This window comes from Castor canadensis, chromosome 11 (genome assembly GCF_047511655.1).
Source record: "Castor canadensis chromosome 11, mCasCan1.hap1v2, whole genome shotgun sequence".
In the NCBI taxonomy this organism is placed as follows: Eukaryota; Metazoa; Chordata; class Mammalia; order Rodentia; family Castoridae; genus Castor; species Castor canadensis.
The window spans coordinates 8,909,148-8,934,365 of record NC_133396.1 but is presented as its reverse complement, the minus strand read 5'-3'; the positions used below and the strand labels follow the sequence as shown (position 1 = coordinate 8,934,365).

Genomic DNA, 25,218 nt, shown 5'->3' with positions numbered 1-25,218 from the left:
TGCTTTTTAGCATCTTTTACCAGTCAGACAGTGTAATAGGTGTTTTGTATGTTTTCCATTTTAAGTTCTATTAGGCCTTAGGTTTTGATTTTTCCTCATTTTATGTACCATTATCAAAGTCTCCAAAGAAATGGGACTTGCACAAGGACACTCAGGTGACCTAGCAAAGACATTCAGGTGACCAAGCAAAGACACTCAGGTAGCAGAGCAAGACAAGAACCTATGTCTTCCAGCTCCAAACTTTATGTCAAGTTGTTGATGTTGTCTATAAGTGCTGAGATTAGCTCTGTAACTCACTCTTCAGTCTACTTAGCTATACTAACATGCCTATAGTCTCAGTGACCCCCATTCAACAATTTGGCGTGCGTGATTTGGCTAAGATTGTCAGCCCCTAACTTTGGTGTTCCTAAAGGGCAACTTGGTGGTGGGAGAGTGGAGTTTACAAGTAGCAGTGGTTGTAGCAGTGGTGGTGGTAATAGTGATGATGGTGGAGGTAGGAATGTTTGGTGATGATGGCAGTGATGGTATTGATGCTGTTGGTGGTGATGAAGTGGTGTTGATGGTGTTAATGGTGATGAAGTGGTGGTGATGGTGGTGATGAAGTGGTGGTGATGATGGTGGTGTTGGTGATGATTGTGTTGGTGGTGATGATATTGATGGTGCTGGTGGTGGTGATAGTGTTGATGGTGCTGGTGGTGGTGATAGTGTTGATGGTGATGGTGGTAATAGTGTTGATGACAATGATAGTGTTGATGGTGTTGGTAGTGATTGGGTGGTGGTGATGATGATGTAGTGATGGTAGTACAGTGAGGTAGTAGTGATGATGATGGTGATATAGCTTCCTCTTGTTACTAGTAGCAGTGGTGGGAGTAACATGAGATACAGATTAACCAGATAGCTGGCCTTCTGCATCTCTAAAGTCCTCTCTGCATTCCACTCCCTGCTTTCCCATCTGATTTTGTAAAAAAAAATAAAAAGAAAAAGAAAGAAAGAAAAAGAAAAAGATACAGAGCTCTAAACCTTTGCTTATTGGTAGCAACATCTGTAAAATGATATGACAGCCTTTTATTTATTTATTTTTGAAAGGATGTAAGGGAAACAGCTTCCCTTATTCAAACAAAACACAGAGTCCCCAAGGCTTTACAGACTGGAAGCTGACCCTCCAGGTGGGAAGATGGGGGCTAGCCAGACCATGCAAACATCTCTCCTGAGTATCTTCCTCTCTCCCTCTGATTCTCATCCACAATCATGTCAGCCCGGGAGCACATCAATATTTGTCCTTCAGAGGTCTGGTCCAAGTGTAGCCAGGTGTAGCCAGGTATCTCTCCTTTGGTTTTCCTTAGCCCATCTGAGAGACTGAATTTGAGAGTAGGGGGGCGGGGAGAGAGAGAGAGAGAGAGAGAGAGAAAGGCTGAGACCAGAAAACCAAAAAGGAAAACACAGGAAGTTTAGACAGCATTCAGATCACAAAGTTTACTTTCTGAACTTTCACAGCAATTCATTTCCAGGGCTGGCCACCTGTGTCACATCTCTGATTAGCTCAAAGCACTGAGATAATTTCAGAGACACCTTCCAGGGCCAAGCTCCTCAGAGTTCTTGATTTGTTGCCATGTGGAAGGGGTCACAACACTTGCACCACATATTCCTCTAGTCACTTCATGATCTTGGAGCCCAAGTAAAGATCACCTATCTCAGCAGCCCACCCAGGGTGGTCCCCACGCAACTGTAGCTCCATCTGCCCAGACATCTGGCAATGCTAAGGCGACCGCTGAAACAAATGAACGCACCCTCCTCAACTGGCCTGGCTCTTATGGTTGCCTAAGTATATAGCAATCTCATAAAAACTTTATTTTGTTTTGGTTTTGGTTTTGGTTATGGTTTTTGAAGCAGGGTCTCACCATGTAACCCAGGCTGGCCTGGAACTCACTATGTAGCCCGAGCTGCCCTCAAACTCACAACCATTCTGCCTCATCATCCCAAGTGCTGTGATTACAGACGTGAAGCACTACATCCAGTGCCGTAAAGGTTTTCTGATAAAAGTATTGACGCTCCTAAAACAACAAGCAGCTTTTGCCACGCTGGCTCACAGCAACAGCAGGGTTAAAAACACCTGGTATCAGGGATCATCTTCAACCATTTCCCTGGGAAAAAAACCCAGCAAACTTGAAGTTCAAAGGAGAATAATTCAAACTTCCCCAGAACTGCAAACTGGGTTACTTTAATGACCACGAAATTCTCTTTTGAAGTATGAAACACCAGGTTTATAGAAGTCCTGTACAGCACACCCTTCCTTTCAGTTGGCGATGGGCTCCTGGTAACCCGTGGGAAATCCTGGCCTAAACCAGCCTGCTCTGAAGTTGCCAACCAGCGAGGGTCCTCCCAGCATGGCAATGTTGGCCTGAGTGGGTTGCAAGACCCCTGGGCTCCTCAGCTCAGCCACCCTCTGTGCCATATTTTGTTTTCCAAGATGCCCCCTCTTGTAGCCCTCAAGCAATTGGTCCCTTTGCGACTCTTCTAGAAACACTTTGATAAGGGACACAAGACTTAGAAGATGGAACACTAGCTGGAACTTTTTTTCCCCCTTTGTCATTCAAGTAACAATTTATGCCTGGTCAGTACAGACAGCAGATTGTATTTATTTTACTAGCTTCTACCCTATTCCCATCCCAGGGATGGGGTGGGCTGATATTTTTTTTCAAGGTTGTACTAAAAATTCCAGCCTCCCTCGTGATTCCAACCCTACCAGTATTACCATTTCAGGCAGCCAGAACCTCCTTGTCACTCACAAGCTGGCTGCACAGGCCAGCCTCTCCTCCATGCAATTTGGGGTGGCCTTGAAGCATTCAGGGGCAAGACAATCTTCCTGTCTCCTATCTTTGCCATGTCCTGCTGGAAGACGGCAACTGTTTCTTTTTTAGCAGAACATCTCTGACAAAACTCCTACTTCCCCCACAGGTTTATCACTCTGGGCCCCATAACCAGCCCTAATCTTTCTAGAGAAGTCAAAATGTTTCCTTGTTCCATCCCTTAGTGGGCAGATTTTCTGAATCCCTCTGAGGAGTAGGAGTAGAGACACTGAGGGAAGGAAGATGAAGCCTGAGAAAATCTGCAGCCTGGTACTTCAAGGGTTAAGTGAGCACAGCTTTGCAAGAAATTCGACATTCTCCTGATCCCAGATGGAGAACACTAAATAACTCCTCTTAGCCAGGCAACTTGTTTGGTTATCTTGGAGTGGGGATTGGGGCTAACTCACCCTGGCCAGTCCTTCCGGATATGGCCTTACTCAAACTGAGGCCCTACACAGGAGTCTCAGTCCTCAGGGTTGCCTCCTCCCAGGCTGATAAAGTGTTTCATCATGGATGACTCAAGAGCTTGAGATGCAAGCACTGGTGATAGTAATGAGACTTCAAGCCCCATCTGACCTCACATTTGAGCTGTTGACAGGTTCTATCAGGCCAGCCAAATATCCTTCTAACCTGGCCAAGGCAAATGGTCTGGGGCTTTCCCCACCCCTATGCCTTCAAGTCCTTCAGGCCAGCAGTCCACCTCCCACACTCCCCACGCGGCAGCTCCAGACCACCCCTTCTCCCATAGGCAATGAGTAGATAGGCCCTGTTTTCCATGTCCTTCATTGTGGCCATCTTGGGGACCTGCGTGGATTTCTGCTTCTTTCTTATTTCTTCCCAGACTCTCTCCTTCCCACTCAAACTGCTTAGGGCCTGAGTAGGTGGATTTGGGCCTTGACTCACTTTAAAAAGCATGAGTAGGCTCTATCCTCTGGTGTGCAGAGGAGACTTTAAAGTAGGCACATGGTGCGTGCGCACATGCACACAGTGGTCAGCTTGTCCAGCTAGGGGAGTAGTGGAAAACAGAACCTCCTCCTCATCTGAAGCCAGCAGCACTGAGGGGCCCAGCTCCTGAAGACCAATCAAAGCCTCAGATCCCTAAGAGGGACTGGAAGTGTTCACAGAGACAGCAGGTAGCTCTGAAGTCTCCATGTGGCCACCAGGCAGGCTGGCCCAGGACTCAGTGTCCTCTCTGTGACTTTCAGTGTTAAGCATCACTTTGGACACTGGAAGAGAAGGGAAGTGCTGGGGACCTGGGGAGAGGAGTCGTATCCCCTCACTCACACAGCCAACCCATGGGGGCCAGAGAGAGCCAACCCCGTGCAGCTTGGGCTGTGTCCACACTGGACTCAGCACTAAAGCTGAAAAGACGCCAGGTCCTCACGTGGCAGCAGTCCATGAAGTTAGACTGAGCGACTTGATAATCGTAACTCCCCCTCGCTCACACTGCGTGATGCTTAGCAGTATTCAAAATGGTTTTTACATACTTTGTCTAATCCTTGCCTGTGTCTATGTGGCTCTCCCTCCTTTCCAGAAGAGAAAACTCAGCTTGATAAGGCAGACACTGACCGTGAGCCCCTGACTGTAGTTCCTTTGCTCTTCCCTTGCAGAAGGAATCCAAATCCACTCAGGAATGGACCAATATGGGAATTTGAAACCTCACAAGGCTGACGTTAAAGGCCATGGGACAAAAGAGTACAGGATATTGCTCTTAAAAATGTTTTCAAACTGCTCATTGTAAACTTAACTAGTCATTCCTTTATATACTTAGTCCACAGTCACTGTAGAAATCTTTTAAATACTAAGAAAAAGGAAAAAAATTAACTATAATTCTAACCACAATACATATGCAAATGCATGTATATAATTATTCTATTCCTTTATGCATATAAATATTATATATGAGTATATTATGTTAATATATTTCACATATATATGTATATATCTCATTCTGTAACATTTTTACTTAGAACAGAGAAAAGTGCTGAAATATCTTTTCTATATCAGTAAATAGGTATATGTTGTTTTTTTAATGGTTGCCTAGTGTTCCACTGTATTCAGATGATTGGACACTGTCACTGGTGTTTCTCTTTTTTTTTTTTTTTGTGGTACTGGTGTTTGAACTCAGGACCTACACCTTGAGCCACTCCATCAGCCCTTTCTTGTGATGGGTTTTTTCAAGATAGGGTCTCGAGAACTGTTTTGCCCAGGGCTGTCTTTGAACCACAATCCTCCTGATCAATGTCTCCTGAGTAGCTAGGATTACAGGCATGAGCCACCAGCGCCTGGCTCTGTCATTTTTTTTTAATCATTGCAAATAATGCTGTAATATGCTCTCTTGAACATGTCTTCATGCAGCTATCTGATTATTGCCTTAAGAGAAATTCCTGGAAGTGGAATAACTTGGTCAAAACACCCCTTCAAGGTTTTTACTATTTTGCCAAAGGGTGTGCCTTCCTACAGTCTCAGCAGCTGTTTGCAGGAGTCAGAAGTCTTAACCAGTGAACACATGAGTAGAAGGGTGTAGCCAGAGTGATTATGTACAAGCTAAGTCTGGGGGGACCTCGGATGACAAGAAGCAAGGATGGGACTTTGATTTCCAGGGACTGAAGACGTATTAAAGTTGCTGAGCAGAGCATAACATGGCAGAAACAGCAGGAAGAACAGAGCAGAAGGGGAGAGACTGAGAAAGGACAGAGCCTGGGTCTAGGTGAGCAAAGAGAATGGGTGCTTAAATGGGCTGTGTCAATGGGTGGAGAGACAGTGAGAATAAGAAAGAGGACCAGAAGAAGACAAGGCATGGAGGGTCGTGTCCTCTGGGGGAAGTAACCAAAGATGATACCAAGATTTGGAGGCTGAGCAACTACAAAAATAAAGATGCTGGCAACGCTAAAAGAATATGGCAGGAAGGAAAATTTCAGAGAAAAAAATTCAATTGTTTGCATAGTCTGACTGTCTGACTGCCCACATCCCTTGGGCTGTCTTGGGCTGGTTACATAGGGAATGATCTGGGCTAGAGGCTGGATTGAAGTGCAGCCTCAATCCCACAGCTGCTGCTGGAGAAGTGGGTGACATTGGAAGAGGGAAGAGCAGTAGAAAAAGAGGGCCATGGACAGATCTGTAGACAATAGCAACTTTTAGAGTGTAAGGAAACTACAGAGCCAAGAAGGACGATTGAGAAAGATCCCACAGAGGAGAGAGAGAGAGAGAGAAAGCAAGAGGATCTGGAACATTCCATGTGATGGAAGCAGAAGAAGGCAAGTCCCAGAGGAAGGGTGATAACGCGTTGTGAACAGTGCAGAGACCAAATCATAAATATGGAAGAGGAGCCACAGATCTGGCCACACTGATGCGCTCCCAGTAGGATGAAAAAGGCAGCATTCCAACTTGCCTCAAGTGTGTGAAGAACTTGGTCTGTGCCTTTGCTGAGGGCAAAAATAGGAGTGGCATCCTAGCCTGGCCAACCAGGAATATTTCTAATCAACTCCTGGCTTGACCTATTTAAGCCTGGTGGGAGGAACAGTCTTTTTGTGAATGACGGAAATGAATGTCCAGCATTCAGATAGGAGGCAACACAAAGCAAGTTGCACTGACTTCTGCTCTGTTGGAGCAACAGTATAATCACAGCCTGAGCACTTTTTTTTTTAAGTAAATTTCCAGTCCAGAATAAGAAAAATAACGTCTTAATCTACATTATGGGAAAGTGGTATCCGAATGTCCTGTTTCTTAATTCAAGAAGGTGGGCATTCTAGTAGTCTCCGTGCCTTGGCTCTCTCTGAAGGCAGTTTCCTGGGCTATGTCCTAGCCCCATCTTCAGAGGGTGGGAGCATCCCCTCCCTGAGTCACTCTGAGGATACAATTGAGAGCACACACCAGGCGGAACAAAACTGTAGCAATTGATGACAAATGGACAGAGCTGCCCCCACATCCCCCTCCCCACTGTCCGTTACCATGGAGACGCCAGCCAGCCGAAGCCAGGGGATCTGGAAGTGTCAGTAAAGGACCCTCTGGTGGACACAGGTGCTTAGGGAAGCAAGATGCCATCAAGCTCCTTTGATCTGGTGAGGGTGAGATGGGTCAAGGTGCAGACATGGAATTTTATCCTTGGAACTAGAAGCCTGTCTCACTAGGAGTTGCATCATTCCGAACACTTTGACATCATCCACCAAACCTCTTTTCTTTTCAATTTTCTCTCCTCTTAAGCAGACTGACTGGATATATGCTTTAAAAGCCATGAAACCTGTAGACTTGGTCACTAGCACTTCTTCAACCACTTTGGAAAATAGACAATAAGGCTAAGGTACCACCAAAAGATTTTTTTCCATTCTCTCCTTAGGGAGAAACAGTGAAATTTTCCAAATTCACAGGCATAAGGGCATCTCTTTAGAAGGGCAGAGACACAATAGTTGTAGAGAGAACAAGTTGAAGAGGCGAAAACTTATATTGTGGTTTATTCTTCACTGTTAGTTTTCTGAGCAACAGGAAGCCAACAGTCAAATATTAACCGGAGTTATACCACAGCCCAAAATGGCCAGTGGGCATAATTTCCCCCAAACTGCCATAAAGCATATCCAGGAGAGGAAGGGAAGAAAGAAATTTCCTAGTAACTCCTACCTCTTTTTTTTTTTTTATGAAACTGTGGTCCTACTGAGGTTAAAACTTCATAATAAGCCTACAAAAGCATAGGGATAGAGTCAAGCTGTTGTTTGGGGACAATTACCTTGCTATTTCAGTAATCATAGAGGTCAAGACCAGGAAACTTACAATTGCCAAAAACACAGCAAAGCTCATTGCTTATAGAAAGCATTCAACACATGCTATTTGATTGAATACTGTTAAAGTCTTGCTGTAGCAACAATTACAGCTAAATCATAAACAACCCTTCTATGTTTCTGCTATTGTGTAGCAGTCATGAGGCTAAATGGAGACTGACCCCACCCAACTGCAAGATTTATCCAACCAGAGATTGGATTCTTCTCTTCTTGCCTCCATGATTGGTCAGGGAAAATGAAGTCTAGGCCAATCAATATGGGATATTTTCTCATTTGACTTCTGAAGGAAAGTTCAGCAGGGCTTCTGAGAGAGTAAATTTCTGACTTTGTAAGAGAGAGCTAACAAAACCAACCTTTTCATTCATGGATAGCAGGATTGGAAGATAACAAATATTGTACATAGGCCATATTGCAACCTTAAAGGAAACTGGCCTGGAGACAAAGGTGGTGGAGCAAATAGACAAAATAAAACCAGATCCTTGATGACTTAATTAGTTGTTGGATCAAACCAGCCTTGAATTCCACTCAATCCATTTTCTACCAATAGAGTAACCCAATAAGTCTCCTTTAAGTTGTTGTTTAAGTTAGTATAAAGTGGGCTTTTTTTATTTACTTACTTGTTTTTTAAATAAAAAGCCTTAACTGCTTTGATTTTAAAAATAAAAAGACAATTCTAACCAATCATATTTACCAAAAACGTGTGACAATTTTGCTGTTTATGATCAACAAAAGTAAGTTCTGGAGTCCTAGAGATTGACAAATGAAAATCTGTCTGGAGACATATTGGATAGCGAATCAACCAAACATTCCTACAAGGTTTATGCATTCCAAGGTATGTAAGTACAATCGACCTCCAACAGTCCTTGTTGAAGCTGTGTTAGTAAGGGGGTCAGGGAAGACAGTGGGACACTGCACACTCTTTCTATGTAGCTAAAGTTAATATTTAAATGAATTTGCCTTCTCTGAATACAAAATGTGGATTACTGTGAAGGATGGATATTGAGGACGCATGATCAATCCAGAAAATAAGTTCAAATTTGAAATAAATATTATAATGTGTAGATAATTTCAATTTCCAAGAAACCAACTGCACTTGTTTGGAATCAAGCTATTTGCCATTTAGCTAAAAGTAAAACTTTGATTAAGACCTTCTGTCTGCAAAAAGACCTCCTAGTTACCCTTTTATGCAGCAAAAGTACTGTCAAGTTGATGGCAAATGTTCTTTTTGGAGATTTTATGATTTGCTACCTGTATTCTGCTACTCCCAAGATAAAATTGCACTTGTCTTTGACTCTCCAAAGTGAAGACTACAAAATAAGGAGATGTTCAAGAAAAAAATGGGTGGATGGATGGATGGATGGGTGGGTGGGTGGATGGATGGGTGGATGGATGGATGGATGGATGGCAGAACTTTCACAGGAAAGAACACTAATTCATATACCATCTAGTCCTAAGCATTCTTCCCCAAGCAAGAAGTCTCAAGTTCCACCTCCAAACACAGTTTCCAATAGCATATATCACTCACCCTGCCTCTGTAATCTTTATGGTCAAAGATTCCACTTCCTGACTCCTTTAATTCTGTTGATAGAAAGAACCACCATTTTCTTCTGCAAAGGCTCCAAATTAGAAACTCAAGATTGGTCCCCATGTCTTATTTGGCCACCACCTGCAACTTGCAAGGCTTTAAGAGCCGGCATTGAGACTTTTCAAATCAGTTCCACCTTTCCATTTCTTCTACTACCACCTAATTTATGTGCTCATTAACTTCTTACTTAACCATGATCAATTGCTTTTACATCAGTCTCCCCACCTTCCACCCCCAGTCCTAGAAAAATATGATACCATTGTAGTGCTTACTCCTCCCTATCTCATCATCTCCCTCCTGGGGACCAAAACAATCCTTTCATTCTCCAGAAAGATAGATAGATAGATAGATAATAGATAGATAGATATAGATTGATGATAGAGGGAACTAGATATAGATGGTAGATGATAGGTAGGTAGAGAGATAGATAGAAAGAGATAGTGATAGGATATATACATGGATACATCTTGGGGTTTCACTGACAAATTGGTGGGACAACCAATTTTGTCTGGGACAACCGCCATAGTCCATGTCTATAAATTTATTTTCCTAGTAGAAACTTAGAAATCACCCCCAATATGTCAATTCTTTCCTCCAGTGTAGAGTTAACTGGTTCTGTTGACTTTCCTCCTAAACATTTCTCATATCTCTTTCTAGCCTTCCTCATTGCTCACCACCCTACTTTAGGCTCTCATAGTCCAGCGCTTGGACTGTTAGAACAGCATACTGATAGGTCTCTCTGTTTCCAACACTCACCTCCTCTTACCCATTTGCTTACAACTTTATGTTTAAAAAAAATAGAAATATGGTCATCTTACTCCTCGGTTTAATATTTCCAATGGTTCCCTTTGGCCTAAAATAAATCCAAACTCCTGTCACATCTGGCCCTTGCTCCTGTAGTGACATCCTATACAATTGTCTCCCTAGTAACTTTTGAGAATTGGCCAAATCCCCATCCCCATGCACAGGGCTCCATAAGAGATGACAATGGCCAGTGGGCATTTGGCCATGGTTGGGTAACTGGGTTTCCTCATCTGGCGTGCTCTGTAATGTTCCTCTCAGGAATGGCTCCCTCCTAGGTTGTCTACCATGCTTGACAGGAATCTTCTGTGAGCCAGCGATGGAGGCAGCAGACACAAAGAATTAGGAGAAAAGTGATTTGAGGCGTCTGATCACACTCAACTCTCTGGTCCCAATGATCGCTGAACAAAGCTACATCCCTCCTTTCCAGGTGCATTGCTAATCAGAGTTTCTGTGGACTCCATGATCTAGCCAGGTACTCTTCAAGTTCTCTTTTTATGTTTGCTAATAAGTCTACCATCTGTATTTGCAACCAAAAGTCCTAACTATGTACCCATGGGGCTGGGGATATAACTCAGTGATAGAGTGTTTGCTTAGCAAGTGCAAGGCTCTGGGTTCAATTCCCACCACTGGAAAAAAAAAAGCCACTGAGTACCTGCCTAACTATACACCCACTGTATCATCTCACTTCCCAGAGGCCAGATCTATGTCTTAGTCATCTTTATTATGCTCAGTACCTATCTCATTGCTAGCACTAGAGTTTGCTGAGTGAATATTTGATACCAAATATAACATTATAACAATCTTATTTTAGATCCCTTTCTAACTCAGAACCAAAAAGAATGTGTATAACATTTTATTTAAGAGACATTCATAGCTTTCACCTCTTCTCTGCCCCCTGGAACAGTGGCATCCTCCCTTGGAGAAGGTTTATGGTATCATAGCAACAGCTCCAGAGCTACTAATGCCTATGACAGACATTCAGAGGGGTTGACTCGTTGGAGCCTCCCAATCATCTGATGAGGTCATGCTATCATTATAACCCCTTCCGTTTTTACAGATGAATGTGCTGGGGCCTGGAGACACCAGGCAGTTTGCCAAGATTGGTCAAATGGTGATGCTACCGTTCTAGCAAGGTCAGCCTGGCTCCAATTTCACACTCATGCTTTTGCTCTCTGACCTTCTTATCAAGTTTCCTGAGTTACTTGCCTCTGTTTTTAGATAAAAGTCCTGAATGGGAACATGTATTTAAAAATCCCTGTCCTTAGCTTTCAGTCACTTCTTCCAGATCAGAACTAGTACCACCCAAGCAGCAGATTTGATGGTGGATGGTCCTCATCCATACTAGGTTCAAACCCAACAACCTCTGCTGCTAGCAAAGTGGAAATGCATGATATCCTAAAGGTGTCACCAATGTGGGACACTGTGTGCCCCACCCCCACTCAGCACAGATGCCCTGCTCCTCCATCCACAGAAAGGTCATTTTAAGAGCTGTGTTTTGAGGAAGGATAGGACAAGTGAAGGAATCTCAGGAGTGGGTAACAAAGAGTTAAGGCCACAGCTGCCAGCACGCATGCCGCATGCCATGTAGAGCTGTGCTCAAACTGTTCCCACTGGCGACCAAGTCAGCTGTCATCGGAGAACAAAGAATCCCCCAGAGCCGCTCAAGTTGTGTCACACCCGGGAAGCCCTGATTAGGGTTTCTAAATCAGCCCCATCGAGGCCCAAAGAATAAAGCTGGGGAACAATAAGCCTGCCACATTCACACAGTCAGCAGTCCGGCCAGGCTGCCTGCCGCCTCCCCTCCACTGCCCCCTCCCACAGGGCCTCAAAGGCCACTTCACATCCACTGGGACAATTTGATCTCGTCGAAAGCCCCCAGTCCACTGAGTAGTGTCCAGAGAAAAGGAGTGGTGCTGGAAACTGGCTGCACTGGGCCTCCAGTTGCTGTTGTGGCAATGGGAGTGGAGTGTAAATAAAAAGGGATCCAGTAGGAAGATGGGATGAAGGGAATGCTGCAGACACAAAAGAGGCCAAACTCAGAATTTGGGAGGTCAGATTTCACTCTTCTTATTTCATTCCAGCCAAGTCGTGTGAGACTCTTGGAAACTCCACCCTAACCTGTGGAATCTTCTCAGATAGTGGCTGAGGCTACAAAAAGCCAGTAGTCCTGGAGCCTTTCATGGCCATGGAGTCAAGAAATTTTCTGGTCAAGCCTATTGCAAGATGGAGCGCCATGTTTCCAAAGCACCTTTGGTTCAGTCTCGACTTCACTTCCATTCAAGGATAAACTTAGAATGATTGCAAGGTTGAGTGTTGTTGAAAAGGATTGCTCATTTATTCCATGTAAATGTTTGCAAAATACCAGATTGTTACAACCTTGGATTTGCACATATTTTTAATATACCAGATCCTCATGAAATGGGCAGGGGGAGCCCCTCACAGTCAGAGGGCTTCTGGTTTTCATTCAAATTTGAATATTTTTCCTTTTTTAACTAGTATTACTTGAAGTCATTGCCTAAGACAGTGTTCCATCTCTGGTGTCCTAACAGGGAAGCGTTAGGAAGTGTAAGGTCTGAGGGGAGACTCCCTCGCTCTGTGTGGTTGGGTCAACCTGGTGATCTGTGGATTTGTTCATTGCATTCATGGTCCCTGCCTGCAGCCAGGCCTCCAAGACATGACATGGAAAAGCAATGTCTACATGATGCTTGTTCATCATGGTTTTCACCAACTGGAGTCACACCTGCACCTTCAGGTCCCTGTGACACTTCTCAGATGGAGAAAGTGTAGGAAGGCATGGCCTTGACACCCAAACCATGTCCTGCAGTTGCAGTTCTAAGATCTGAAAACCAGAGTGGAAAAGGCCAGAGTCCTTTGCAACAGAATACAGATGGTTTCTGACCTTTGACAGTTCAACTTGTGATTTCTCAACTAACAATGGTGCAAAAACACACTCACACAACCATTTTGTTTCTTACTTTCACACATTATTCGAAAAATCACACAATCTATTTTAACACGTTATGACAAAATAAGCTGGATTTGAACCCAGTTGTAGGTTAATGTAAGTGACCTGAACCCGTTTTAGGTAGGTTGCACTAAAGCTATAATGTTTGGTTAGATTAGTGTACTGCATGCATTTTTAACTTGTGATGTTTTTCACTTACAGTGGGTTTATTGGTCATAGCGCCCTTGTAAATCAAGGAGCATTTATAATTCAATTTGCTAGTTTTCAATTGCAAAGACTTTTTAAAGGAGCTGAGTGTCCTCACCAAATAAGTGGGCCAAATGCATGACCATTCTAAGACTTCCCCTGAAGGATATTCCTAACATGAGATAATCCATCAGCATCCAAGCTTTCCACCTATTATGATCCTGGTATGTGTTAAGCGTGTTAACAGTTCATACTCACAATACTGAATTCTCATAACCCTATTTTGCAGATGAGAAAAATGAGGTTTACAATTCTCCTAAGACCATAGAAATAGTAAACAAAAATATTGGCTGAACCAAGATCCAAACCTGGGCTGTCTGCCCCCAGAGCTCTTAGTCACCATATTTTCTGGATCCCTTCTTCTCAACTGAATCCTGAATCTAGATTAAACGTCTTCAGTTTGCAAAGGATGGAATGAGATGGAACTACCAGCCAGAGAACAACCTTGACTATGGTGGAGGAAGGGCATGGTCTTGGGAGTTAGCCCAATCCCATTCAAAGCTAACATAGCTGCCAGCATGCCGAGCACCTAAGACCAATCACCTCTTCCATCCTCAGGTTCTCAGGTGTGAAGGTCTAGTGACACCAATCTTACAGGGTATATGGGGATCAAGGGGAGAACCTTAGTAGAAGGGTCCAGCCCATGATACAGACCATATTTCTTCTCTCTTCCCTCCAAAGACATCAAAGTAGCTACTAACTCCTTCCTCAAATCATCCTGTGCTAGCAAGCAACAGAAATACTTCTATCTTTCCACTTTCCATGTTTCCTGTTCTTGTATTGTTCCTTAACCATGAAACTAAATAACAAAAACATGCTGCCCAATGGTGAGCACATACCTGCACATTAGAGTCAAACTGCTGTAATGGAGTAAAATCTGCCTCTGACTTTTTCAGAAATGCCTCTGAGCTTGTCACCACTGTGTATGGATCCAGGAAAAGAGAAGGGTATTGAATGAGAGGAGGAACTGACAAATGTAAGCAAGTGAGTCCAACCATGTGATTTCACAACGCACTTGATGGTGAGTGTCCTCACATATTTCTCCAGATTCCAGCACAAGGCCTCTGAGTAACTGGGAACCAGAGGCCTCAGACTCTGGGAGGAAGTCACTGTACTCTGCTAATATTGGTATCCTCAACTCCTGTTTCAGTATCTGAGTTTAAAGGATGCTTAAAATAACTGGTTGATTGAATGATTGAATGGCAGGGACTGTCATTTAAAAACCGAGGCCTTCACTACCTCAAATTGTCTCTTGCCCAGAATCAAGTATTATCAAATCCATCATTCCACATTTCATTTAAAAATGCCAGCTTAGCTCTTGAAACTAACAAAAACTTCAAGCTGACATTCCTAAATGCCAAGGAAAGACACCAAAAAGTACTGAGGTACCTTGATGATGGGCAGGAAAGCAGAGGCTGGATGAGATGGGACAGCTGCTACAGATGTGATGGAGCCAAGGCAGTGAAGATGTGTCCAGGCTGGAAGGAAAGAGGAGTCCCAGGGCTGAGGAAGTCCAGGTTGCTGAAGACCTACCAGTAATCATATCACCGTGTTAATGGACAGCATAGAATTTCAGAATTCATGGCAAGGCAAGGTATGGTATGTTTGAAAGAACAGAGACTGTAAGTCTGACCACAGAAAATTGGAATTCCAACTCATCCACTTACTAGGAAAATTCAGTTTCTTCACCTATAAAAATAAGTACCTACTTTTTCATAAGGCCACTGGAGAATTAAATGAAGAAATACATATATACAGGGCCTTGCACAAGGAAACACTTGATGGTTGGTAGTACTATAAGGTAAAAGCTGGAAGTAAGACAGGTTCAAGGCCACAATGGACCAGCCGATCAATGCTGGGGTATAGTAGGGACAGGATCCGAGGCCGTGACCACAGCAATGACTGTGCAAGAGGTAAAAACGCTAGACTAAAAACTGATCTCCAGTGACTAATGGTGACCTTAAAGCCATTTAAGGAAAGAGGAAACATGTATTAACCCAGGGGAAATAGGAACTGGGAAAATGACAGGAAAGGAAAGGGAGGAGTGGATCTGGATCACCTCCAGCATGCTGGCTAAACCTCAGGGAGAGGCCTCTCGGATGGCCACCACAGCCTGGGAGGCAAATTGTGCAATTCTTGACATCACTCTCCACTGTTGCTGTCTCCCTGGTCCCTACTTATTTCCAGAACTCAGAGAACTCACACCTTCTCCTTTTCCCTGCTGTAAATCCTATTTTCCAAACATTAATTTACTTGTTTATGCCATAGAATGGGAGCTAGGTGACAATTTATAACGTGGGCCCATTCGGCTGTAGCTCAGCAGTAGAGCACTTGCTCCCTCTGCATGCATGAGGTCCTGTGTTCAATCTCCAGTACTGAAAAATAAATAAAATTAAATAAAACATAAGACTATCTCACTATTATTTGCACTTGAAAGTCAATTGCACAAGAAAGTTGGTTCAGCAGATGTTTTTGGAACTCTGTTTTGTCCCAGGCATTGAGGCAGTCACTAAGAATACAGTGACCAGATATGCCCTGTCCCCACCCTAAGGACACAGCATGCTGATCACAGCGTGGGCACTGAGGCATGTTAGCTGAGAGTCCTGACACTGGGTCCTAGTCCTCCCAGAGGGAAGCAGAGGCTTGGATTCAAGCCACAGTGGCCCCTCCTGTGGACACCCTACCCATGGGGAGCATAACAGCTGTTTCTCCTGCCTCGCCTTGAATGCAGTCCTCCTTGTTCCATTGCAGAGCAGAGGCAACCAGAGGAGTGACAGAAAGTGCAGTGGCTTGGAAAGTGGGAGACCTTAGTCCTAGCCCTTGCTTCTCTTGCTGGCCCGCTCTAAGACCTTGGACACATCATCTTCACTTTGACTGTTCTCTTCAAAGAAACAAAGAGCTCTCTTCCTGCTCCAGCGCTCATAGAACTAAGTGGGACTGCCAGTCACATTGGCTCTGAAGACAGCTTCGTTTTGGCAAAATCTTATATACACACACACATACTTATGTGTGTGTATGCATTTGTATATATCTGTGTATCTGTTTTCTCACCCTGTGTGTAAGTACACACAGGTGAATGTACACATGTACACATGTGTGTGTGATTGTGCGTGTATATATATAGATCACCATTTCAAAATGTAACATAGTCATCAGAGCCAATGTGAACAGAAGGGAACACAGATTTGGGGAAACCATGCCTTAAAATACCAACGTCTTTGGATAAGAAGCAGTGTTCACCCTCACAGAAAAAAACAAGGAGCCACTCAGTTCATTTAGAGTCAGGAGTGACCGTGCTATTCTTACAGTAACATCGTTATCTTAGAGGTGGGGCACTGGGCCCCTGGGATGGGGAAGATAGTACCTCAAATCATTTCCCTGGTCCCAGTCTAAACAGGGCTCCAACTTCTGGCTTTCTTTCCCTGTGTGCACCTACCGTCCTCTGTGTGTATTTTGATAGCAGCTTTTGCTTCTGGGAGGCCAAAAGGAAAAAATTGCATTTAGGCAAAAGTAAGTGGATTGGTGAATTTCAATATCAAAATTAGTGATAATGACAATGATGGGTGGTCATGAACTTATATCCAGTAAGAAAGTTTCCAGAGAGGACTTTTTTTTTTAATCCTTGGCTAGAGACAGAGCTGGAAGGTTCTAGCATCATTCATTTTTTTTTCCTTTTATTATTCATATGTGCATACAAGGCTTGGGTCATTTCTCCCCCCTGCCCCCACCCCCTCCCTTACCACCCACTCCGCCCTCTCCCTCTCCCCCCACCCCCTCAATACCCAGCAGAAACTATTTTGCCCTTATTTCTAATTTTGTTGTAGAGAGAGTATAAGCCATAATAGGAAGGAACAAGTGTTCCTGGTTGAGATAAGGATAGCTATACAGGGAGTTGACTCACATTAATTTCCTGTGCGTGGGTGTTACCTTCTAGGTTAATTCTTTTTTATCTCACCTTTTCTCTAGTTCCTGGTGCTCTTCTCCTATTGGCCTCAGTTGCTTTTAAGGTATCTGCTTTAGTTTCTCTGCCTTAAGGGCAACAAATGCTAGCTAGTTTTTTAGGTGTCTTACCTATCCTCACCCCTCCCTTGTGTGCTCTCGCTTTTATCATGTGCTCAAAGTCCAATCCCCTTGTTGTGTTTGCCCTTGATCTAATGTCCACATATGAGGGAGAACATACGATTTTTGGTCTTTTGGGCCAGGCTAACCTCACTCAGAATGATGTTCTCCAATTCCATCCATTTACCAGCAAATGATAACATTTCGTTCTTCTTCATGGCTGCATAAAATTCCATTGTGTATAGATACCACATTTTCTTGATCCATTCATCAGTGGTGGGGCATCTTGGCTGTTTCCATAACTTGGCTATTGTGAATAGTGCTGCAATAAACATGGGTGTGCAGGTGCCTCTGGAGTAACCTGTGTCGTAGTCTTTTGGGTATATCCCCAAGAGTGGTATTGCTGGATCAAATGGTAGATCAATGTTTAGCTTTTTAAGTAGCCTCCAAATTTTTTTCCAGAGTGGTTGTACTAGTTTACATTCCCACCAGCAGTGTAAGAGGGTTCCTTTTTCCCTGCATCCTCGCCAACACCTGTTGTTGGTGGTGTTGCTGATGATGGCTATTCTAACAGGGGTGAGGTGGAATCTTAGCGTGGTTTTAATTTGCATTTCCTTTATTTCTAGCATCATTCTTGAGCTCACAGCTCAAGGTTCCTTAAAACTCATTCAGTTCCATCCATCTGACGCAGGTAACTCTTCTAAACCACGCCAACATGCAGGTCTTGCACACACAGTTTCAGACATCACAAACCCAAAAGTGCTGAGGTGCAGAGGCAAATATCAAGGCAACAGACTTTTTCTCTGGTTCTGCATTTATGCAGCCCTGCCTGCTAAGTGTCTAGAGAATGTACTTGACATTCCTTAGCACCATGACCAGGAAGTCTTCTCTTCAGGGCAAAATCGAACAGCAAAAGCATGGAGTGAGCAGGATAAAGCTTATTTCCCAAGTATTTCTGATACATTTAAGTACATTTGGGAACACATAGAGCCTCATAACACATTCAAGGTGCAAATTGACCTATTCTTCCTTCTGAAAGACTCTTCGTCCATAGGCAGGTCACCTGGATCCACCACACAAATGATAGCTGATTGGATCTCTGACTCACAGATAAGCAATTCAATCCACCAGGTGAACCAAAGATGAGCTGGACCAAGCAGCTTCAATCCCGGACATTTGCGGATTAGAAAATGTGGAGAAAGTTTTGTTGCCCAATCGGGCTGAACCCATATAAGGCCAACAAACCATGTGCACATTGTAATGAAACCAGAAACTCCAAGTAAATACAGCGAAGTAATTTTGAAGAGGGATTGTGAAACAGTTATATTGAGCAAAGCAGAAATGAGAGATGAGAGCCCAGCCCGTAAGACCTTCTAGGGTTTCTTTCTATACACAAGGTCAAGGGCAAACCAAACACTCTTGATGCATTGATAATACAAGTTACATTACTAGCGCTAAATGAAAACTTAGAAGTGGCCATTGTTTACATTTCAGTATGCTATGTCACAATTCCAAGTTCACTCAGGACTTTAATATGCTCTGTGTGCTTGCTCTTATTAACGCTCTTGCTTGTTTTAGAGTATGATCTCTGGAAGGCAGGGGCAATTTCTCCTGGTTTTTTTCTTATCAGTACAACACAATGACCTGTTTACAATTTGAGAGTTTGTGGGTTTCTCAAGCATCCTATTTCAAAACTTCAACAAGAAATTGTCAATTAAAAATATACTTAGTCATGTGAGCTCTGTCAACGTGCCTGAGGAAGACTTTGGAGTCTGGGTACATTCTAAGCATACAGCTCAAGTTGGAAACACAAATGCTCATCTAGCAGGAAAGAAATGTAAGCTGCAGCAGTATAGCAGTATTTTCACACAATGGAATATCTCTTAGAATAAGCAAGCTGAGATCTTATGCAATAATCGGGCCCAGCACTGAGGAGGAGTCTGACACTGAGCAGGAAGCACTGTGCGATTTCACCTATGTTAAGTCCGTAAGTAGCAACAGGAATGGACAGTGAGGATGGGGCTTTCCTTGGTAGAGATGGGGGAGGGGACACCGCACTGCATCATTAGGGGCTTCCCCTACAGTTCTGGCTCTTCCTCCAGGCACTGGCTACACGGGTGTGCTTGGTTCCTGCAAATCATCAAGCTGCTTAGCTATGATGAATGTACTCTCCTGTAGACACGTTACTGTTACTATAGTTATTTGGCTTTTGTTAAGTGAGAACTAGAAGTGTAACTACAGTAAAAAATAAAACCAAAATGATATACAGGGAGCCACAAAGGTTTTACAGAGCAGCTTTCAGATTTATAATACCCTACTCTCTCTCTGTACTCTCTTAAAAACTTGAGGCAAAGGGCGTTCTAAGAAATTACCTTGTTGAAACGTTTGATCTAGACAACAGTTCAGGTTGTAAACTTGGCTTGTCCTGGGAGCCATGTTTCCCACTGTCTGCTTTGGTGGGGAATAATTCATCAGGACATCACTAACTTGGCTCTAATAAATTCAACATTTATGAAACATTTGCAGATTTTCTTAAGATCAGGAGTGGAGCTGAAGCTGTTTCTTCTTAATTCAATCTTTTTAAAAAACCCCGTTTTTAAGTATAAAAGAGCTAACAGGTTAATTTTAGAAAAACAGTATTAATTACAATGCTTCCTTTTAATAAACTACAACCTGCTTGTAATTTCTTTTCCTTTCTCCTTGACAAACATGAGGCTACCTCTTTGCTAGCCTTTCCTCCCAGTTCTAAGCCCAACCCAACCCTCAGGTATAAATGGAGATGTCCGCATCTGGGGCAAGGCTTGGTTCCCATTGACCTCCCTCTCTTAAAGTCTAGCTCTTGGACGACTGCATATTTACAGATAAGAAGTGAATAGAAACTTGCATAAGCCTATTTATAGGCACTTGATGTTTTAATGGCAACAAAGGACTTTCATTGCAGAGACAATTGCTTATGACACTTTCTCAAATTTTTCATTTTTGAAATCTACTTTTTAACTGCCTATGCTTTGAGAGGTGGATTCTCCTTAATTATGCGCCTCTTTTTTTTCCCTTCTCTATTAAAACAGATTCTTAAAAAAAATAATAAGTTGGTTCTTGGAATTAACTAATCAAATCTAAAGTTGTTTTCCATTTTAAATGTTAAGTTGCTTCTAAGACTGCTTAACTCAGAAATCACTGTCTGCCTCCTCTCTGCTGGATCAGGGTCGACTCAGGGCATAGTAAGTCACCAGCCATAAAGGGGCTGGATTCACCCAGCTCTCGACTCAGGGTGAGAGGCTGATAAATACATCACACTTGTTCTCAAACTCCAATGTGCATGAGGTTCACCTGGAGCACTTGTGAAATGCAGATTCCCAGAGCCCTCCCCCAGAGATGCTGAAGAGGAAGGTCTGGACTGGGGATCCAGACGTGCACTTCACCTTGCTACCCCAAGAGACCGATGCAGATCCACTTTGGCTGACACTTTGGGGTGCATACTCTATTTAACCCCTTGGATCTTGCATTAACCAAAGAAGGAGGATCAGATGGCCTCTGAAGCCCCTATTCCCTCACATCCCCGTGACTGGTCTATGCACTGATCCCAAGTTGGGAATTGATTGTGTTCTGTAAAGGCTGATTGGAACTACAGGCTCATCTAGTTTATTCTTTCTTTTTGAACAGTCTTTTGGTCGGAGGCCTCCTTATTTAACCTGGAAAGGAGCAATGCTGCAGCAGTAATTACTGCATGCAGCAGGGCTCTGAAGGCAGAGGAAGGGAAAGTGAAAGTCATTGTCACATATAAACACATGAATGATCTTAGGCAAATATCAAAGAGAGAGAGAGAAAGTTTGTTTGACAACCAACCCCTTCTCTTTCTGCATTTTTTCCCCCTTTCTTAGGATTCTTTGCTTAAGGTGTTAGGGTTTTCATAGCCTTTATTTAGCCCCTCCCTTGGTCCTAGTAATCAAGTTCTCTATAATTCAGGGCAGCGGATAATCAGCTAAAATTTAAGAAAGACGCAATTGGATTGAATCAGTTCATGCTAAAGTGTGAATGACTGATACAGTTGAGCAATATTTAAGTAGCATTTACTTAAATGCTTTACTGAAATTTCTCTATGATCACAGTCTATTTCTGCAGTTCCTCCTGGGAGAAGGAGGCTTCCAGACCCTCAACCTCTCATCTTAATGTTGGCTATCCCACTTTCAGTGAAACCCTACCCGTGGCCACAGCCTTACTGGCATATGCCCCACTCTGAAGCAGAATAAATTGAACTCTTGTTAGTACTGACATTGAGTGACTCCAACACAACTTTGTCCGTGTTACTTCTTCAGACGTGTAAAGCCTTCTTCTGGCTTGTCCATAGAAACACTGTAATTCCCTCAATTTTTGTTCTGTGTTTCTCCCTTGCCCACATTCATAAGGACATGGTAGGCTAGTTTCCAAAAGTCTGTGTCAATTATATTAGAAAATAGTGAAGACATTCCCAGCTGCCAGCCCAAAGTAACCCTTAACCTGACTGCCATGTGCTACAGACAAGCTGACCTAGTATTGACAAGAACTCAATGTAGCATCTCATCCCCTCCAAATCTGGGGATAGGTATACCAATCCTCTCTGTGCTGAGCTCTTCCTTTGCCTTCAGTTTCAAATCTTTTGGATGCATAGTGTTGCTAAAATGGTACACAGGACAAAAAGAAAGCTGTGATAGAACAAACTGCATGCCTTTGTACGAATGGGAGAAAGATAACGCACACCTTCCAGACAACCAGCATCCAAAAGAGAGATCCTTAGAGTGTGGGCGCAGCTGCTGTTCTGCTCCTGTCTTCACTTGTTTCATTTACTCAACAGCTATGGAGTGATGCCTCCTGTGTACACCCAGACATTACTGGCACAGGATGGGTGCAGGTGACGCACAGGCATCCTCCCGGGCGGGGCCTTATTTGTAAGTTGGGGAGGGAGCAAAAGAGTACTCCAAATCATGATTCCTTAAGGTAGAAATTGGTAAATGTGATGAAAGGTGTGGAAACACCTCTTCCGCTAGAAGAGTCAGAGAAAAAGGCTGAGCTGCTTCTTAAAGGCCCGGCATTTACTTGTGCAAGAAGCTACCTGGGAAGAGATGGTTCAGGTACAAGGGACAACAGAGGCAAAGAGTAGAAAGAAGGTGTGGTAGTGCTGGGTGCCTGCGAGAAGCAGCCCAGATCTGCAGGTGGCCAGCGTGCTCCCTTCCTCCCCCCAGCCAAAAAAAAAAAAAGAGCTGGAGGCTGGGCTGTGCGGGGAGAGGGCTAAGATTTCAGGTGGGTTGAGAAGTCAAAGGACTATCCAAACCAAGTGAAAAGGCGGGTCCTGAGGAATGTGCCCCATTTTCCTGGCTCCTTGGGGACTCCCAGGCATTCTTTCTAACAAGAGACATGTCGCCTGCCAGCCAGCAGATGTGACCCATGAATAAACATCCCTGCGGGGTTGGGGGGTGGGGGGAATAATAAATATGAAAAAAGTGGTGGCCTACCCCTCCGTGTCCCCCTCCCCTGCTCCCAGGGCAGCAGACACACTCGCCCGAAGGGGCGGACTCAGACATCCCCACACCGCAGCCTGGCCAGCCGCACATTAATCCGGGTGGATTTGGCCATCTTGTGACATAGCCAATCAGTTCGAGGGAGGGGACGGCAGGAACGCCTCTCCTTTCACGCCACAAAAGGATTTTCGTCCCTTGAGAGCACAATGAAAAAAAAAAAAAAAAGCCAATCAAGGCAGGATCAGCTGTGGGCTGGTCTCTGCAGATCTGTGTCTCCCAGAGGGGGGTGGGGGCACATATTGGTCCGTGTGGGAAACCCAGAACCTCGGCTTCTCACACATTGTTCTCCTCCTCTTCAACGGCACCCCCTCCCCACCCACTCTCCCCTCCCCTCTCCCCTCCCCAAAGCCGTTAATGCCACAAAAGATACTTTCCCATTGTGCCCCGGACAGCTGAGAGGTCCCAGTTACCATACGCAGCAATGCGTCCTCTCCAGAGAGAAAGGGGATGGACCATCCAAGTGGAGAGCGGGATGCTTATCATACAAAGGAATTAAACCCACTTGGGCTCTCTGGCCTATCTAGGACCGTGGGGGGTTAAAAACGGTTACATTTTCATTAGGTGCTAATAGCAAGAGGGCATCTTTAGGCAGTCCTGGACAAGACATTGTTATGCAGAAAGTCCCCCCACCCAATCCACAAAGGAAGCTCAGGGCAGGTGGCGTGGGGGGCAGGGTGGGGAGTGGACAAAGCCTGGACCAGGGTCCAGGGAAGAGAGGGCTTGCAGTGAGCCATACTGTTGGTTGGTGAGTTCCATCAATGACAAAAGTCATGTTTTCTCTGAAGGAAACAAGTTGAAATTGTTGGGGAGAGGAAGGGCTGGTGGGTGGCTGGGGGACAGAATTTGGCCACTTGTGACTAAGACAGCCTTCAGGAAGACCATCCCCAACCACCGGCTGTAGTCTATTGGCTTTGCTGAAATAAATGGAAGATTCTGGTCTGTGTCCAGGAGGCAATGAAGAAGAGGGGAACATTTTGGAAGAAGAGAATTACTTTAAGCCCAGGTCCCACTTCTCCGTCACTGGTCATGTGACCTGGGACATCCTCAAGGCACTGAATTGCAGTTTCTTTTTAATGCAAAATGAAGACAAAACCTAGGAATCCCGTTGTGCGCTGTCATTGAGTGTAAAGTGCCTGGTAGATAGGGAATTTCTCTTCTGCCCAACACCTGCACCTGCTCGCAATTCCCACGGGAAGGAAATGGGCAAGGAAGGGAAAGAATCCAGGATGTGATACAGTAGGCTACCAGCATGATCAATCCATGAAGCTCATTACTTCGCTTCCAACCTTCCAGCCTCCCCACCCTGACCTAACAAATGCACAACAGAACCTCCTGGTTTATTCTCTCTTTTGTTATCCATGCTTTTTTGCATACACTGTTGAGAGGACCTTGCTGTGGGCAAGTCACTGCACAGGACATCTCAGGGTGTATCGTGAGACCATGGACAGGTGCTGGTGAGCAGACAGAAGTAAGCACCCGGTGAGAATGTACCCAAAGCAGGAGAAGACTCGCCTGAGACTTTGCATTGTAGGTATTTTGCTCTTTCCCTCACTGAGTAAAGAGAGCATGGTCCTCCATCATTTCTCACTACCTTGGGACTCCAGAAACCCAGAGTTCGACTGGGAGAGCTAAATAACAAACAGAAGTGCCAAAAGTGGTTCATAAGTTATGGTCAAATAAAAGACAGTCATGATCCTTTCTGCATAGTCCATGAGTGTAGGTATTGACAGAGCAAATTCAGCAGAGGCAGAATGTGTTTTTACCTTGACTTTTTTGCCTCAGGTGGAACCAGGATGGTAACTTCATTCTCTCCCTGCCTACTTGCGTCATTGCGGGCTGCTCCTTCTCTCCAGGACAGACCTCTCTGTACTCAGTGGTCCTGGAGGGGGTGTGATTGCCTTTGAGGATGTTTCAGGTTCCACAAGTCTGCTTTCCCACCAGAGAGTGGGACAAACCAGCCACTCCAAGAGTTCCATGATAAAAGTCTTCCAGAAAATGAAACGGCTTCGACCCATAATGGCACGTGTAGAGGTCCAGTAAAATGGTCTGGTTTCCATGTCTCTCTATGCACCACTGACTCTTGTAAGAAATTTAGGGAGCAGGGAGTGTTATGCGTGGATGGGGGAAGGGGAAATTATTTCCTTAAAGAAGGTCCTACTCAGTGCTAGCCAGCACAGTGGTTCCTTTCTCCAGTTATTTCCACTTCCCACAAGGTAGTGTTTTAGAATTAAGAAATAATCTTCTCATCTAGAATGCTCTGGAATGAGAGACCGGATCAGGCTCCAACCCAAGGGCATTTGGGAAACATTTTTTCACTGCAAATTCATAACCAGGGGTCTGATATCTAAAATCTTTAATAAGTTCTTTCTTATCTCCATCAAATCTC

The 25,218-nt window shown here is 44.2% G+C and overlaps 1 long non-coding RNA gene across 3 annotated transcripts in view; it reads right to left on the bottom strand.

The window, feature by feature from the left end:
- Positions 1-1,068: 1,068 nt before the first annotated feature.
- LOC141413677 (uncharacterized) overlaps positions 1,069-25,218 on the bottom strand; it is a 103,675-nt gene continuing 79,525 nt past the window's right edge. For all 3 annotated transcript variants that reach the window (XR_012438447.1, XR_012438444.1, XR_012438448.1), the window contains one exon: positions 1,069-1,356. This is a non-coding gene — a long non-coding RNA (uncharacterized lncRNA). The remainder of the gene's footprint in view (positions 1,357-25,218) is intronic.